At 52.9% G+C, this 14,032-nt stretch overlaps 1 protein-coding gene across 5 annotated transcripts in view; it reads left to right on the top strand.

The window, feature by feature from the left end:
• ARRB1 (arrestin beta 1) overlaps positions 1–14,032 on the top strand; it is a 71,250-nt gene that overhangs the window by 18,021 nt on the left and 39,197 nt on the right. The gene's annotated exons all lie outside the window — the stretch shown is intronic.

Raw genomic sequence — 14,032 nt, 5'->3', positions numbered from 1 at the left:
TAGGGCTTCAGGCTGTGGTGGAGACTGGGGCCCAGCCTGAGCCATCCACTCTGTGTCTCCAGCACCCGGTGCGGAGCCTGGTATGTGGTAACTGATGCCTGGGGAAGGTGTGACCCGGGGGATGGGTGAATGGCTGATTGAACACGAGGACGTAGGGAAGGACACTCTAGTCTGGGAGGTAGGGGGCTTCAGTCCAAGTCACTGTCTCTACCATGAATGAACCTCGGTGTTGCTTTCTGGAAACTGAGACAGAACACTAGCCCTCACCCACAGGGTCATGGTGAGGATCAAAAGGCAGCAAGGGACTATTCACAGTAGCCAGAAAGTGGAAACAAATGGCCCAAATGTCCACCCATGGATGCATGGGTAAACAAACTGTGGTCTGTCTATACCATGGAGTGTTATTAGTCAGTCATAAAAAGGAATGAAGTATTGATGCATGCTGCAGCATGGATGAACCTTGGAAACATTGTGCCAAGTGAAAGGCAGACATAAAGGTCACATATTGTATGATTCCATTTATTTGAAATGTCCAGAATGGATATGTCCATAGACACAGAAAGTGGACATTGGTGGTTGCTGGTTCTGAGGGGAGGGGAGGCTGGGGGAAAAAACCACTTAGGAGTGATGGATTTTACTGTGGAGGGATGGAAATGTTTTGGCTCTGGATAGAGGTGGTGGTTTTGCACAACATTGTGAATGTAATAAATGCCACCAATTGTTCACTTTAAAATGGTAAATTTTATGTGATGTGATTTTTACCTCAATAATTTTTTAAAAAATGGCTAATCAAAAAAAAAAAAAAAAGGCAGCATCTTGAGGAAGGGGTACTGAAGATGAGACATGGATGTTGGGGTGAGGCTACTGGACAAGGAGTGGGCAGAGCGAGCAGCCATGACAGGGTAAATGTGTCCAGGGGATGGCACTTTGGCAGCCTGGTTAAGACCAAGTGTTCTGGAACAAGACTGCCTGGGTGCAAAGCTGTGTGGCCTTGGGCAGGCTATTCCACCCCCTCTTTGTTTTGGTTTCCCCATCTGTAAAATGGGAATAATGAAATTTTTATTACGGGAATCTAGATCTTTTACTAGAGAAACCTTTAAAGTTTTCATGAGTATTAAGCGAGTTAATATTTGTAAAGTGCTTAGAATAGTGCTTGGCACAAAGTAAGTACCGTGTAAGTGTTAGCTACTGTTACTATCACTCATTCACATTTTAATTTATTTGTTCATTTACTGAGCACCCCCACTGAGCCAGGCCCAAGGCTGCATTCTCTGGGGACACAGCTGTGAGCATGACTCAGGGCCTGCTCTCAGGAGCTCCCTCACGTCCTGGTACCCTCCTCCCCTTGCTGTGCCTGCAGCTTCAGCTGTTAATGAAAATTGTTCATCACCTCCTGCTTCTCCAGAGCTGCTTGCACAAGCACTGTCTCCCCTGGGATCAGGCGGGCCTCCTCTTGAAAACACCCTGGATTAGGAGGCTGGTGCCTTGGGCTTGGAGGGAGGACTTGCCCAGGCCTCAGTTTCCCTACCTGTCAAGGGAGAGGCAGGATGGCTGTGCTCTGGGGTTCTTCTCAGCATTTTCTGGCCTCCAGACCTCTGAGCCACATAGCTTACTAGCCTATTTTATGACAGGTCTGAGATGTCACGTCTGCTGAGGTATGATTTATAAAAAGTAGACAGTCTTTTTTAGGCTGGCATTTGGGACAGTAGAGGTTGGGGGATCCAGCCTGAGCTCCAGCCTTCAGGATTGGGCTTCTGCCTTCCTTCAGGCACAGCCAGCCCCCTTTGGTCTCCCCCCACCAGTAATCACTCAGGCTGAGTCTGACCGCAGCCCTCCTGGACTAAAACCATCTGATTCTAGCTGCTGCTTCTCCCCGCTCTGTCACCCACTCCATGTTGACACATTTTCCACTGCCGTCCTCAGCGCGTCACCTCTGCTGCCCTCACTGTGATAACCAACCAACACACACACTACCACCTGGCCGCTTTCACTCCCATTCACCCCCTGAGGAATCTTGTTCAGCTCTTGTACCTGCCCCACCCCAGCACCGCCCTCTAACACCTGCACCCCCCACCCCGCCACCTCACACTCCAGCCACCTGCCCTCCTCTCCCCTCCTGGAACTCAGTCTCCACCTGCTGGCTTCCCTCCCAGACGTCCCTGAGGTTGTCCCAGGGCAAAAGGGCAGAAAAGTCTTTCCAGGGAGGAGCTTGTTCTTCTCTCTCCTCTTCTTTTAAAAACAAAGCTATGACTTGAGTAGTTTGAGCCAGGCATTCCAGAACTCCTCCCTGGTGGTGGAAGTAGGGACCTAACAGGCAAAGTCACAGCTGAACAGGGAGGGCCTGAGGAGGAAGGGAGGGACAGAAAGCCCCGATGTGTTCTTATCCTCTTCTCTCTCCCAGGCACAGGCACCACCCTGTGACACACACAGATCCTGGCTCTGGAGAGCTCAATGCACTATGATCAAGGAGAGTTGCTTTGCCAGAATATTCATTTATTCAGCCCTTCATTCATTCATTTGTCTTTGCTCAGTGCCAGGCCTATGCTGAACCCTGGGGACACAGAGTGGGGTGGGACGTGGTCCCTGCCTGAGGGCTGATGAGGGAGGCTGCCCAGACAGGGATGCTGGGCGTCTGATTTGCACCATTCATTCACTCCCTTGCAAATGCTGGCCGGGGGCCTGCTCTGTCCCAGGCACCATTCTAGCATCCGGCACCAGCCGTGACCAAAGCAGGTGAGAACCCTTACCCCCACCGGCTGCCATTCTAGTGCTGTCATCCTTGAGGGGAATGACCAGTGTTCTGAGGGAACATTTGAAAGAACTGACATTTACCTTTCAATAATTACTTTAAAAAACACAAAACCCTTTACATTTGGACAGGGAGAAGACAGCAATCATCCATAATCTCATCACTTAGAACATTAAAAAAAATTGGAGGGTGGTCTTTGAGCTCCTTGCTATGTGTGTATGTGTACGTGTGTGCGTGCATGTGCCTGGGTGTTCAAACACAATCGTGCTTAAACTGTGCGTGGCACTTGGATTACTGCTTTTTTTCCTTCAGCATTCCCCATGTCCTTAACTTATCCAAATATCCGTGTTTGTTAATGACATGAGTTCCTCTTATGAATGCCCCACCATTTACTGAACCATCCCCTTATTTGGCATTTACATTATTTCCACTTTTTTTTTTTTTTTGGCTATTCTAAATAATGCTGGAATGATTAGCTTTGAAGCAATATGATCACTTCCCAAGGGCAGAATCCTGGAGGCCGCAGAGATGCCGGGCTGGGGCTGCCCCCTCCCCTTTCCCCTCCCCCGCACACCTTTCTGGCACCTAAGGGGCACCTTCTTTCCTGTTGGGGGAGAGGAGTTTCCCTCTGGGTAACTCTCAACATGAATTGTTCCATTTATCTTTTGCTACATAACCAATCTCCCAATAACAGTAGCTCAAAACAACATCCATCTCCTTATCTCCCGGTTTCCGTGGGTCTGGAATGTGGGAAGAGGTCACTGGGTGGTTGGGGCTCAGGGCCTCTCCTGTGGTTGCAGCTGGCACTGGGCTGCAGCAGCTGGGTGCTTCCAGCAGGACCTGGTGATACTATCCCTGGCGTCTGGCCTTGTTCCTCTCTTTCTCTCTCGGCTACCTCTCTAGTCTGGGCCACCTTCATTTTTCACCTGGATGAATAATACCAGCTAAACACACCGCACTCTCCACGGGCCAGGTATTGTCCCAAGCTCTTTACATACGTGCAGTTGCTCATTTGATCCTCATGACAACCCAAGGAGGCAAGTGCTGTTGTGATCTGTCTTCTAGTGAATAAATGGCAGATCCTGGATCTGAACCCAAGGCAGCCTTGTTAATCCTGCTTTTAACTGGTCTCCCTCTGTCCACTCTAGCCTCTCTGCCCTTCCATTTTTCCACCCAGCCATTGAAGTGAGCATATTAAAGTACAATCACATTGTGTCCATTCCCTGCTGAAACCCTGCTGCCGTCTTACGGCAACAGTGAAATCCCAACTCCTGACCAAGGCTGCCTGGTGACCGAGCCCTGCTGGCCTCACCTACCATCTCCCTCAGCACCTTTCTTCCCTAGAGCCTTCGCGATGCAGGTTTTGTTTCATTTTGCTTCAATGCAGCATCCCCATCCCTGACCCCTTTCAGGGTTATTACTGCCTCTTCTTCAGCTCCTAGCTCAACCTCTCAGGCTGGTCAGTCACCCTCCCTGTGCTCGTGGAGCACCGCACTTGACAGCGTGTAGCCTGAGAGTCACTGCGTACTTACTGCTAGCCCACTTGTTCGCTATCTGTCTTGCAGAACTATTGTGTCACACGTGTGCAAGGGACACCATTGGCACCGTGGTCTATGCCATGCACCCCCCAGAGTTAGGCAACACAGAGCCCTGCTGTCTTCCCCTCCAGGAGGGGACCATCGCACAGATCTGCCCTCGTCACCACGTGTCCCTGGTGACCAACAGCATCTGACACACAATAGGCACTCGATATTTGTTGACTGTTATTATTAGTAATAAGAGCTAATATATATTACTAGGTGGCAGGCACATTTAATCCTCAGAACAATCCTATGGGGTAGGCCCTATTGTTGCTCCTTCTTTTTAGAAGAGGAAACAGGCTGAGGGAGGGGGGTCACTTGACCTCTAGCAAGTGAAGGTTTCAGCGGAGGCAGACTGGTTTGCTGTAATAAAAAAGTGAAAGAAAGAAGGACCCCTGTGTTGCAGCAGCTTAGAGCCCGTCAGCTGAGGGAAAGTCCAGACACAAGTCATCACGATCATGGCAAGAACATGGGTAGGGAGGGGGATTTTCCTCCAGCAGGAAGGGAAGAAGGAGAGACAAGCCCCTAGAAACAGGAAGTGGATCTGCTTTGGGGCCATTCTTCCCCTTGGGCCCCAGGGCTGGCTACCTACTCTCCCGACCAAAGCCTCTGTCTCCCAGGCTCTGTACCGTGATGGAGGCCTGAGGAAGGAAGATGCTGGCGGGGCAGGAATGGGATGGAAGTAGGAGGTGGGGTGAGAGTCTCTCCCACGTGCTAAAGTCATACCAGAGGCCTCAGTTCTCACCTGCTTGAAGGGCTGTCCTTCTCCTTGTGGCTCTCCTGAGAGGAAAGGGGGATGGGGAGCCCCCATTGTATAGGTGAGACCTGGAGATGTCAAGGGATTTGTCCAAGTCCCAGAGCCCAGGTCCCTGGAAGCCCCTCCGCCCCAAGCGCTGAGGATGTGTGGGTGTGTATGTAGTGGGAGTAGGGGGCAAAGATGATGCCTCCTTCTTCCCCAGTCCCGTGGCTCCTCCTGACTCCTATCCCAGTAGCGTGTCCTATCAGAGGAAAAGGCCTCCATTAAGGCTTTGTGGATGGCCCCAAGTGCCTGACAGTCCCTGGCTATCTGGGAGTCCAGAGCTGCCTTGGTGCCCGCACTCCCTCCTTTGAATTCCCTGGGTTTCCCACCAGACTGTTGGCTTTCTACAGGTTAGGCCTGGACTCCTCCATCAGATCAGTTTTGCTGTGCAGTATTTTTTGAGTATGTGCTAACTCTTATGTTGGAGCCCAGCCCAGCCCAGAGGTTGGGCCCAGGGGCTTTGGGAAGAGTTGGTACCTGAGTGAGTCTTGAAGGAGCAGTAGGAGTGACCAGGTGGAGTCCACATCCTCTCCCTCTCTGAGCCTCAGCCCCTGTGGGACAGAGCTGGGTGAACCCTGGGCCTCCCCACCCCCCTCATCCCTGGCAGGGCTACCCAGCTTCTAGAGACTCCAGCCTTGGGCGCCTTCCAGCCACCCGCCCCTCTGAGGCCCCAGCTTCATTCCCTGTCTCCTTCCTCACAGGTCTCAGTCTGCTGGGGATTCTGTTTTGGTTGGAAAGAGGAGACGGAGGTGTTTGCATGTCTGGCTCTTTCCTCCTTTCTCGTTCCTCCTCCCTTCCTCCCTCTTCCCTCTCAAGATGTTTCCTCTGCCAGCCTGGCTCCACTCCAGCCTCTCTCCTCCTTGTGCGGGCAGCAGCCATCCTCCCCCGCCTGGGGCTTCTGTGGGCTGTGGCTTTCCAGAGTGCGCCCTTAATGCCTTCCGCCCCCAAGGAGGGGTCCGCAGGGCATGTACTTCAGGGTGGGGGCACATTGACTCCTCCTTCGTTCACTGTTTAATTCACACATCTCTTGGGAGAGGAGGCTGCAGGCCCACTTCAGGGCTGCCTCCTGCTCGGGGTTCTTCCCTGTCCCCCTCTGGCCCTCGGTTTCCTGGGGAGCCCACAGCCAGTGCAGCCCCTTGGCACAGATGCACGTAAATGTCTTGTGTTCATTTGGTAGTAGTTTTATGCTGCTTTGCCAAGGGCATTGGGTAGCTGCTCCCCACAACTTGGCAGTGGCCTGAAATGTAGCATTTGCACTACCTTTTCAAATCTCCAGCTGAGGTCTCATCACTCCCTGGGGACCCTCACCGGTCCCCCTCTCTGTCACCCTCCTGGCAGAGGCTCATAGAATGAAGCAGACCCATATCCTAGCCTGACGGAACTCAGCCTTGCCCCTCTAGCACCTTGCACTGTGCCTGGAGCAAGGCAGATGCTCAATAAATATTTGTAGAATGAATGGTTGGAGGAGCAGCCAGGGAAGCAGAAGTTGGCAGAACGGTGAGGATGAACAAGGTGATGAAGAAGGACTTCTCAGAGGCGGAAGAGCTGACCTGGGGTTTTGAAGGATGGGTAAGAGTTGGACAGATAGGCAGGGTAGGAAGGGCATTCCAGGAAGGAAGGAATAGTGTGGGCAAACCCTGAAACAGATGGTGTGTGATCTGGGACTTAGGGTATGTGTGAGTAAGTAGTGGGAGGGGAGGCTGGAGAGAAGGGCCTGCATGTGGAAGGAACTTCTGATCTGGGGGTGGGCACCCTGGCCTGCTAGAATGATGCCAGCAATTAGCCCTGCTGAGTCGCAGGTCTTTGAGCTGCAGGCCTGACCTTGGAGGGCAGGCAGGCAGTGAGCAGAGGGCCCTGGGGGTTTGCCGGGGCTTTTCAGATCTTGTCAGGGTTTGGGACTGTGTGAATCCAACCCAAGGCCCCTGGCTCTGCTCCTCTGGCCTGAGCAGGTCATGGGATTAGAACCTGTCAGGGCCAGATGGTTGAAGCAGACTTTGTGACCATACCTAAGATAGAACCAGCTTCAGATATGGTCTCCATAATTTCCTGACTGTGATCCTGGACAAATCATTGCCTTCTTTATGCTGTGGTTTTCTCTACAATAAAGATAATAGAAGCTACCTCTCAAAATTGTTACAAAAATTAACAGGGTAATTTGTATAAAGTTTTCCTTTTTCCACCTTGCTTCTCCCTGTCCTCCCCCATGCTCCTCTCCTTCTTAGCAGAGTTGGCCCTTTGGACTGAGGCCTGAGTATGATTTGAAGGACCTCGGGCATCCTCAACTCTGATAGCCCACCAGAAATCTCTTCTTCTGAGAGGCCCTGGATTTGGAATGCCCTATTAAATATGCATTCCTCAGGGTAGGGCTTCTGTGGCTCAGGCCCCAGCACCAACATCAGCAACCACCTTTAGAAAGCAGCAGTTAGAAATGCAGGTTCCCAGGCCTGCATCTCACCTTGAGAGAGGGTGCTCTGGGGGTGTGGCCCAGCAAACTGGATTTTAACAAGCCTCCCAGGTGATTCTGACCCAAGCTCAAGTGTGAGAACCACCGTCTTAGGGGACCGATGCCAAAGGGCCTCTCCGTGGGAGGAGCCTGGCTTTGGGCTGGGAGTCAGAGTACACGGGTGCCCTTGGGGCTGGCTTCAGGGCATGTAACCTGGGCAGTTGCTCAGGGTCCTGAGCTCAGAAGTGCCTCTTGATTGATTTAATGCTCTTCTGTCTCTCTCTTGAAATCTGAACAAGGGGCCCCATGTTTTCATTTGCACTTGGGCCCACAGATTTTGTAGCCGGCCCAAGGTGCTGGTCTCAGCGTGTTCCAGGTTAGCTGGGTGTCCTCGGGGAAGTCACTTTCTTTCTGAGTCTTGCTGTCCTCATCTGTATGGGGATGTGGGGGGTGATAATCGCCACGTCCTAGAGTAATCGTGAGGATTATACATAATGTGTAGCTTCAGCAGTTGGCGTGGGGCCTGGCCCAGGCAAGTGTAGAGTGGCTTCCGGAGGCTGCGTGCCAGCACTGGGCTCACCTCTGGGGATACCATGGCAGCAAACAGACTCTGTCCTTGGCTTAATGGGGCTTATGGTCTGGAGCAGGGAGACAGAAGGCAGGAGGTGCACACTGTGAGAAGAGCTGAGGGTGCCTGATGTGGGGATCTGCCCTAGCTGGGGGTCACCGAAGGCTTTCTGAGGAAGTGCCGAATGAGCAAAAATCTAAGCTGAAGTAGATGTGAACTTGGTGTGGGGCTGGACAGCATTCCAGACGGAGGCAACAGCATCATGGTGTGGTATTTTCATAGTTTATTAATAACAGATCTCTGGGGAGGTTGAGGTGAGGTGAGAAGCGCTGGAGGGAGGAGATGGCCATAGCGGGCTGTAGGCGGGTCAGTCTGCCTTGGCTCAGTCTGGGTTCCTTCTCTTCAAAATGGCCCTAGACGCAGTGCTCTGGAATAGGAATGGGCCCTTGCCCGGAGGCCTCCTGGAGCAGGGTAGGAACAGGACTTTACCAGCTGGTGCCACAGGCAAGTTCTTCACCCTCTGGAAACCTCTGGCTTTCTCTTCAGCAAGTGGGCCTTCTAATCCCCTCTGGGTGGTGGGGGTCAAGTGAGCGAGCGCACAAAAGCCCAAGCACAGCACCACCTGCAGGAAGTGCTCAGTATGTGGTCAATTCCTCTTTCCCTCTTTCCACGTGGAAGTGGGAAGTGCGGGTTTTGACCAGGAGCCCCTCTGGTCCAGGCTTGCTTCCCTGGGGGGTCCTTTCTTTAACTGTAAGGCAAACGAGGCTAACAAAACCCTTCCTAGAGATGATCAGCCAAGGTCAAGGTCTGACCAGCACTGAGGGCCCAGAAGCAGTGGCTTTGGAGACAGCTGAGTGCCCACCTCTCTGGGTGCTTTCCTGGGTCTAACCTGGGGGTTAAATTAAACCCACCAGCTATGTCGCTGAGAGGGGGTGCACTCCCACATCAGTGTCCTGAGTCCAGGCCCAGCTCTGTCAATGGTGAGAACAGCTTTCATTTATCCTGGGCTTCACCTGCACCAGGTGCTTCCTAAGCATTCATTGAAAATGGCAAGCTTTTCCCATTCTAGAGGTGAGGATCAGAGCGATTCCCTCCCTGCCCAAGTGCACCCAGCAAGTGAGTGGCAGACCCCAAAGCTTTACCTCTACCTCAGATTGGCTCCCACAGTGACACACTGTGGAGCCAGGGGCAAGTTCTGCCCTTTCTGGGCCTCAGTGTCACCATGTGTGCCCTGAGGGGAGGGACCCAACATTCTTCAAGGCCCCTTCAGCTCCAGTGTGCTAGCCTCTATGTATCTGGGTGGGCTTACCCCCTGGGGAGTTCTGCCCCCACACCTCCAGGCTGCTGTTGTCTTTACTGTGTAGGAAATGACCAGCTTACCCAGGCCCTCTCAGCTCCAGCCTTCAAGGCCTGCCATCTAGGGCTGACCCCTGTCTCTGCTCCCTTCCTTACCCATAAGGAGGAGCAGGAGTGGCCAGGACCCATGGTTTCTCCTTCACAAGTGGCCTGGGGCTGAGGGGGCCCAGAACCCTGTGGGAGATTCCAAAGTGGAAACGAGTTTGATGGCTCCAGGGAAGGGACCAAGGTCACTGTGGCTGGAGGGTGTTGGTGGGGAGGATGGCAGACAGGGGAATGTGGTGGAAGGGGTTTGGAGTGGTGAGCAGGGGCCAGATTGCGAAGGACTTGTGGGAAGCAGTTAAGCAGTTTGAAGCAGAGGAGGGACTTGATCAGGGACAATGAACACAGTGTCAGGCACACAACATTCAATAGCCATCCATCATGGTTTGATGCTTTTCATTATGTTGATCATTATGAATACCCAGATTCCATGCTTACCGTCTGTGAGAACTTGGGCCAGCCACTAATCCTCAGGACCTCATTTTCCACACCAGTAATGCAGGAAGAAGGATAAGGAGCCTTCCTCCCAAGGATTTTGTCAAGATCAAAGAGAGATAATGGGGGGATTTCATCTCATCTCAGTTAATCCTGCAAACACTCAGCCCCCTGAGCCCAGCTCTACAGCCAGAGCCCTTCCTCTGTGTCACATGCCTCCCTGCTTCCCAGTTCTGGGCAGGATAGGACTCAGCCACTGGCTCCAGAAGCCCCCAGCCACACTACAGCCCCTTTCAAGCAGAGCTTTACTTTCCCCAGATCCCTTCCCTGCCCTCAGCCTCGGCCCTACAAGCAGCAGACCTCTGCCTCCTCCTCCTCAGACTCTCCCCAACCTTGAAGCCCTGGCCAAGGGGCTCCCAACTTTAAGAGCCTGTGGAGATCCCCAGTGAGCCAGGGTGGTGTGGAGGAGGGCCTGCAGGACCTGAGGACATCGTGTGCCTTCTTGAGCATCGGTTTCCTCATCTTCAAAATGGGACTGGGAATACCTACTTCAGCAGTCTCCCATTGCTCCTGTAACAAACTACCACAAATTTAGTGGCCTAAAACAAATTTATTCTCTTATAGTTATGGATGTCAGAGTCCTAAAATAGGTTGGCAGGGCTGCGTTCCTTCTGGAGGCTCTAGGGAAGACTCCTTTCCTTTGCCACTTCTAGCTTCTAGAATCTGCCTGGATTCCTTGGTGCCTGGCCCCGTCCTTCATTTTAAAGCCATCAGCACAGCATCTTCCAGTTTCTCTCTCAGTGCTTCCATCATCCTCACTTTGCCTTTTCTCTCTCTGCCCTTCCTGCCTCCTGCTTTATAAGGACCTTTGTGATTACACTGGATCCACCCAGATAATAGGGAGTAATCTCTCCATCTGTGGATCCCTAACTAACAACACTTGTGCAAAGTTCCTTTTACTATGTAAGGTAACAGATTCAGGGTTCCAGGGATTAGGATGTGAGCATCTCAGGGGGCCATCATTCAGCCTATCACACATTCCTTGCAGGGTAGTTGTGAGGATTAAATGAGACAAGAAGTATGAAAGGCTCAAGCAGTACCTGGGACTTGGCAGTCAGTCCCTCAACGCATTTTTTTTTTGTCTTCTCCCTGGGCTTCTGTCTCCCCATCTGTAAAGAGAGGCCCATCCTGGCTCCAGCAGTTGGAGCCCACCTCATCTAGAGCGTGTAATGTGGTCAGGCAGACTGCACCCATAAGCCCAGCCTGGGATTCATAGGAAGCAGCAGAACTGAGCCCTGCCCCCAGGATGCCCCCAGCGGCCCTCAGAAAAGCCCTGCTTCTCCTCCTCCCTCTCAGGGGCTGGCCTCCTCTCAGTTCCTGGCCTGCCGAGCATTTCCCATCATTCCCAGGGACGGCTGATGGGAAAGGCTGAGCTCACAGCTCCCTCGGGAGGGCGTGGGGTGGAGGGAGGAGAGGGAGAGGCTGGCAGCAGCTGCTTCAAGAGAAGGGGAGAGGAGAGGCCAGGAGAGGAGATTTACAGGGGGAGAGGTGGAGGTTATCAGCGGTTGGGGTGAATGGGAGAGGGCGGGGCAGGGCCTCCAGGTTGGGCCTTAGAAAATGGTCAGCTCTTCCTCAACCCCCTCTGCTGAGCCCTAGCCAAGCTGCTCTGTCCCTCTGCCGGCTGCCCCTTCTGACAGGCCCTGGGGTCCGGAGGAGTGTGTAGGTATGCTGGGGATGGGAGGAGGGTTATCACAGGACAGCAGGGGCCGGGAGTGAGGGATTGCTCCCTGAGAGGAATACCCTCACCTTTGTGAGAAGAGGGCCATCCCAGCCAGCACACATCCCCCACCCCTCCCTCTGCCCAGAAGTCAGCCACCATGTGCCCTTTGGCCCATCATCTGCCTTCACTGTACCTCACTTTTCTTATTTGCATGTATGTGTGTGCGGGGGGAGGGAGGTGCAGGGAGGAGTAGGTAATAACACTGTTATGGGATTGGAGAGAATCAAATGAGACAGTGATTTTGAAATGTGCACTCTGCTCTGTAAGGATGTGTAATTCCATACATATGCACGTCACTTTGACGTTCTTTCTTCTGCACCTTGATGACCTGGAAAATTCTTAGTCATCCTTCAAGTCCCAGCTCAGATGTCACCTGATCTCTGTAACTTCCTCAGCAGCCCCCTGGCCATCTGGGAAGAATGGAGCTACCCCCTCCCCAGAGTTACTCTCACCCTCTTTATAACCCTCTCTTGGTGCCTTTTGCAGGATATTGTTGGTTTGTGTATGTCTTCCCTGCATATGTGGGCAGTGCATTCCCCACAGACTACTCTGCTTCTTAAGGTCACTGTGGTTGTGGTAGAACAGAAGCAGGATGGCGAAGGCCCTGGGGAAGCTGGTCTCCCGGGGGCTGGCCTGGGCAAGGTCTCTGCAGGGCAGTCCAGCCCTTAGACGCGAGAAGGCCCCCATGATGGACTCAATCAGACTCACAGAGACCCAGCTCAAAGCAGGTAACCAATCATCCAGGTACAAGAGCCCTTCACTTTCTGTGATGTAAATGCTCATGCTCACTGCCCGGGACTACCAACTGATAATCAGGACACCAAGGGGACCATGTTGGTCATGAAGTTTTCTGATGAGGGTGACATCTGAGCCAAAGGAGGGGGAGAGTGTTTCCAGAGAGGCTGTCTAGGCCCTAAGGAGTATATTCCATAAGCTCATCTGTCATCCTCCAGGGACCCCTAGGTGTCCCAGTGCCTCGGGCCCACTAGATACACAGAGAGGGCCAGAAAAATGTTGGGAGATTTGGCATGGTGGTCAAAGGTGCCTCCACCTCCTCGCTGTGTGTTCTAACCTGTGATTATCTGCCTCCGCCCTCCCCTCCCCACCTCTCCAGGGACTTGGATAGCCTGGCTCTTCTGGTGCCTCTCAGTGCCCTAATCCTACCATATATTGAACTTGGACTATGTTCCAAGCATAGGCAGACATCAGTTCAGTTATTCTCCTCGACACCCTGGAGGTGATCATGTTATCCCATTGTCCAGGTGAGGACAGGTGAGGTCAGGAACCATAAAGTGCCAGGGTAGAGATCTGGACCCTGTTCCCAGTTGCCCTTCTCCACACCTTTCACTGTTTGCATGGCCTTCTTCAGGTTGCGGGAAAGACAGCCTGAACATCTAGGTCAGGGAATGGGGAGCTGGTTGTCACTCCAAACAGGTTGGTGGCAAAGAAAGGGGCCAGCACTGTTCCTCCTAGAAGGTTTCTCACACCCTATCCCTGTCCCCCAAGACTAAGGAAGGGACGTGTGTGAGGAGCAGGTGGAAGGTGGATTACCAAGCCCCAGGGTGTGGTTTGGGGAGATGTTCAGAGATGCCACAGAATGTCCCTCCCCATTTGCTGCCTCACTGAGGGCAGCTGTTCTTGGTTGGCTTTGCTGTGCCCACCTCATCTGCAAGCCTCTGTGTTCTTGGAAGTAATGGAAATGTGTTTCTTAAAAATGCTCGCTAAGACAGCCTTGTCCTAATAACAGGCCACTGTCTCTGCCCAGCACTCTGGCCTCCCAGGAACTCATCATACCCATTATCTTCTCTCAGCTGCCCAGGCCCTTATGAGGTAACAAGACCCTCTCGGAGACCTGGTGACCCAGCTGAACTCTGTCCATCAAGGACCTGCTGAGGGCCGCCCAGCAAGTCTGTTCATTGCGGGGATGGTGTGGTGGTGGTGATGGTGATGGTGGTGGTTAGTATTTTCACCACTTACAGAGCTCTAATTATGTGCCGGGACCTCACTTCACCCCCTAGACAGCTGAAGCGCAGAGTGATGAAGCAGCAGGCCTGTCTAACCCCGAGCCCTTTGTAATGCACCTTGTCTGTGCCAAGCACAGTCTCTGCCTGGAGCAGCTCCCATCTTGGAGGGGCAAACACCTGCCAGATCATGCCCACCAACGAGGTGTATGGGATGGGTGCCCTCAGCATGGAGGTGCGAGGAAGCCCTCCTCAACGGAGTAATGTCTTTTTTCCCTTGAGTTGTCCTCAAGGTGAAACAGGAGGAATAGGTGAAGTA

Source organism: Camelus bactrianus, chromosome 10 (assembly GCF_048773025.1).
Source record: "Camelus bactrianus isolate YW-2024 breed Bactrian camel chromosome 10, ASM4877302v1, whole genome shotgun sequence".
Taxonomy (NCBI): domain Eukaryota; kingdom Metazoa; phylum Chordata; class Mammalia; order Artiodactyla; family Camelidae; genus Camelus; species Camelus bactrianus.
The sequence above is the reverse complement of the archived record's forward strand: the minus strand, read 5'-3'. Positions and strand labels throughout refer to the sequence as shown.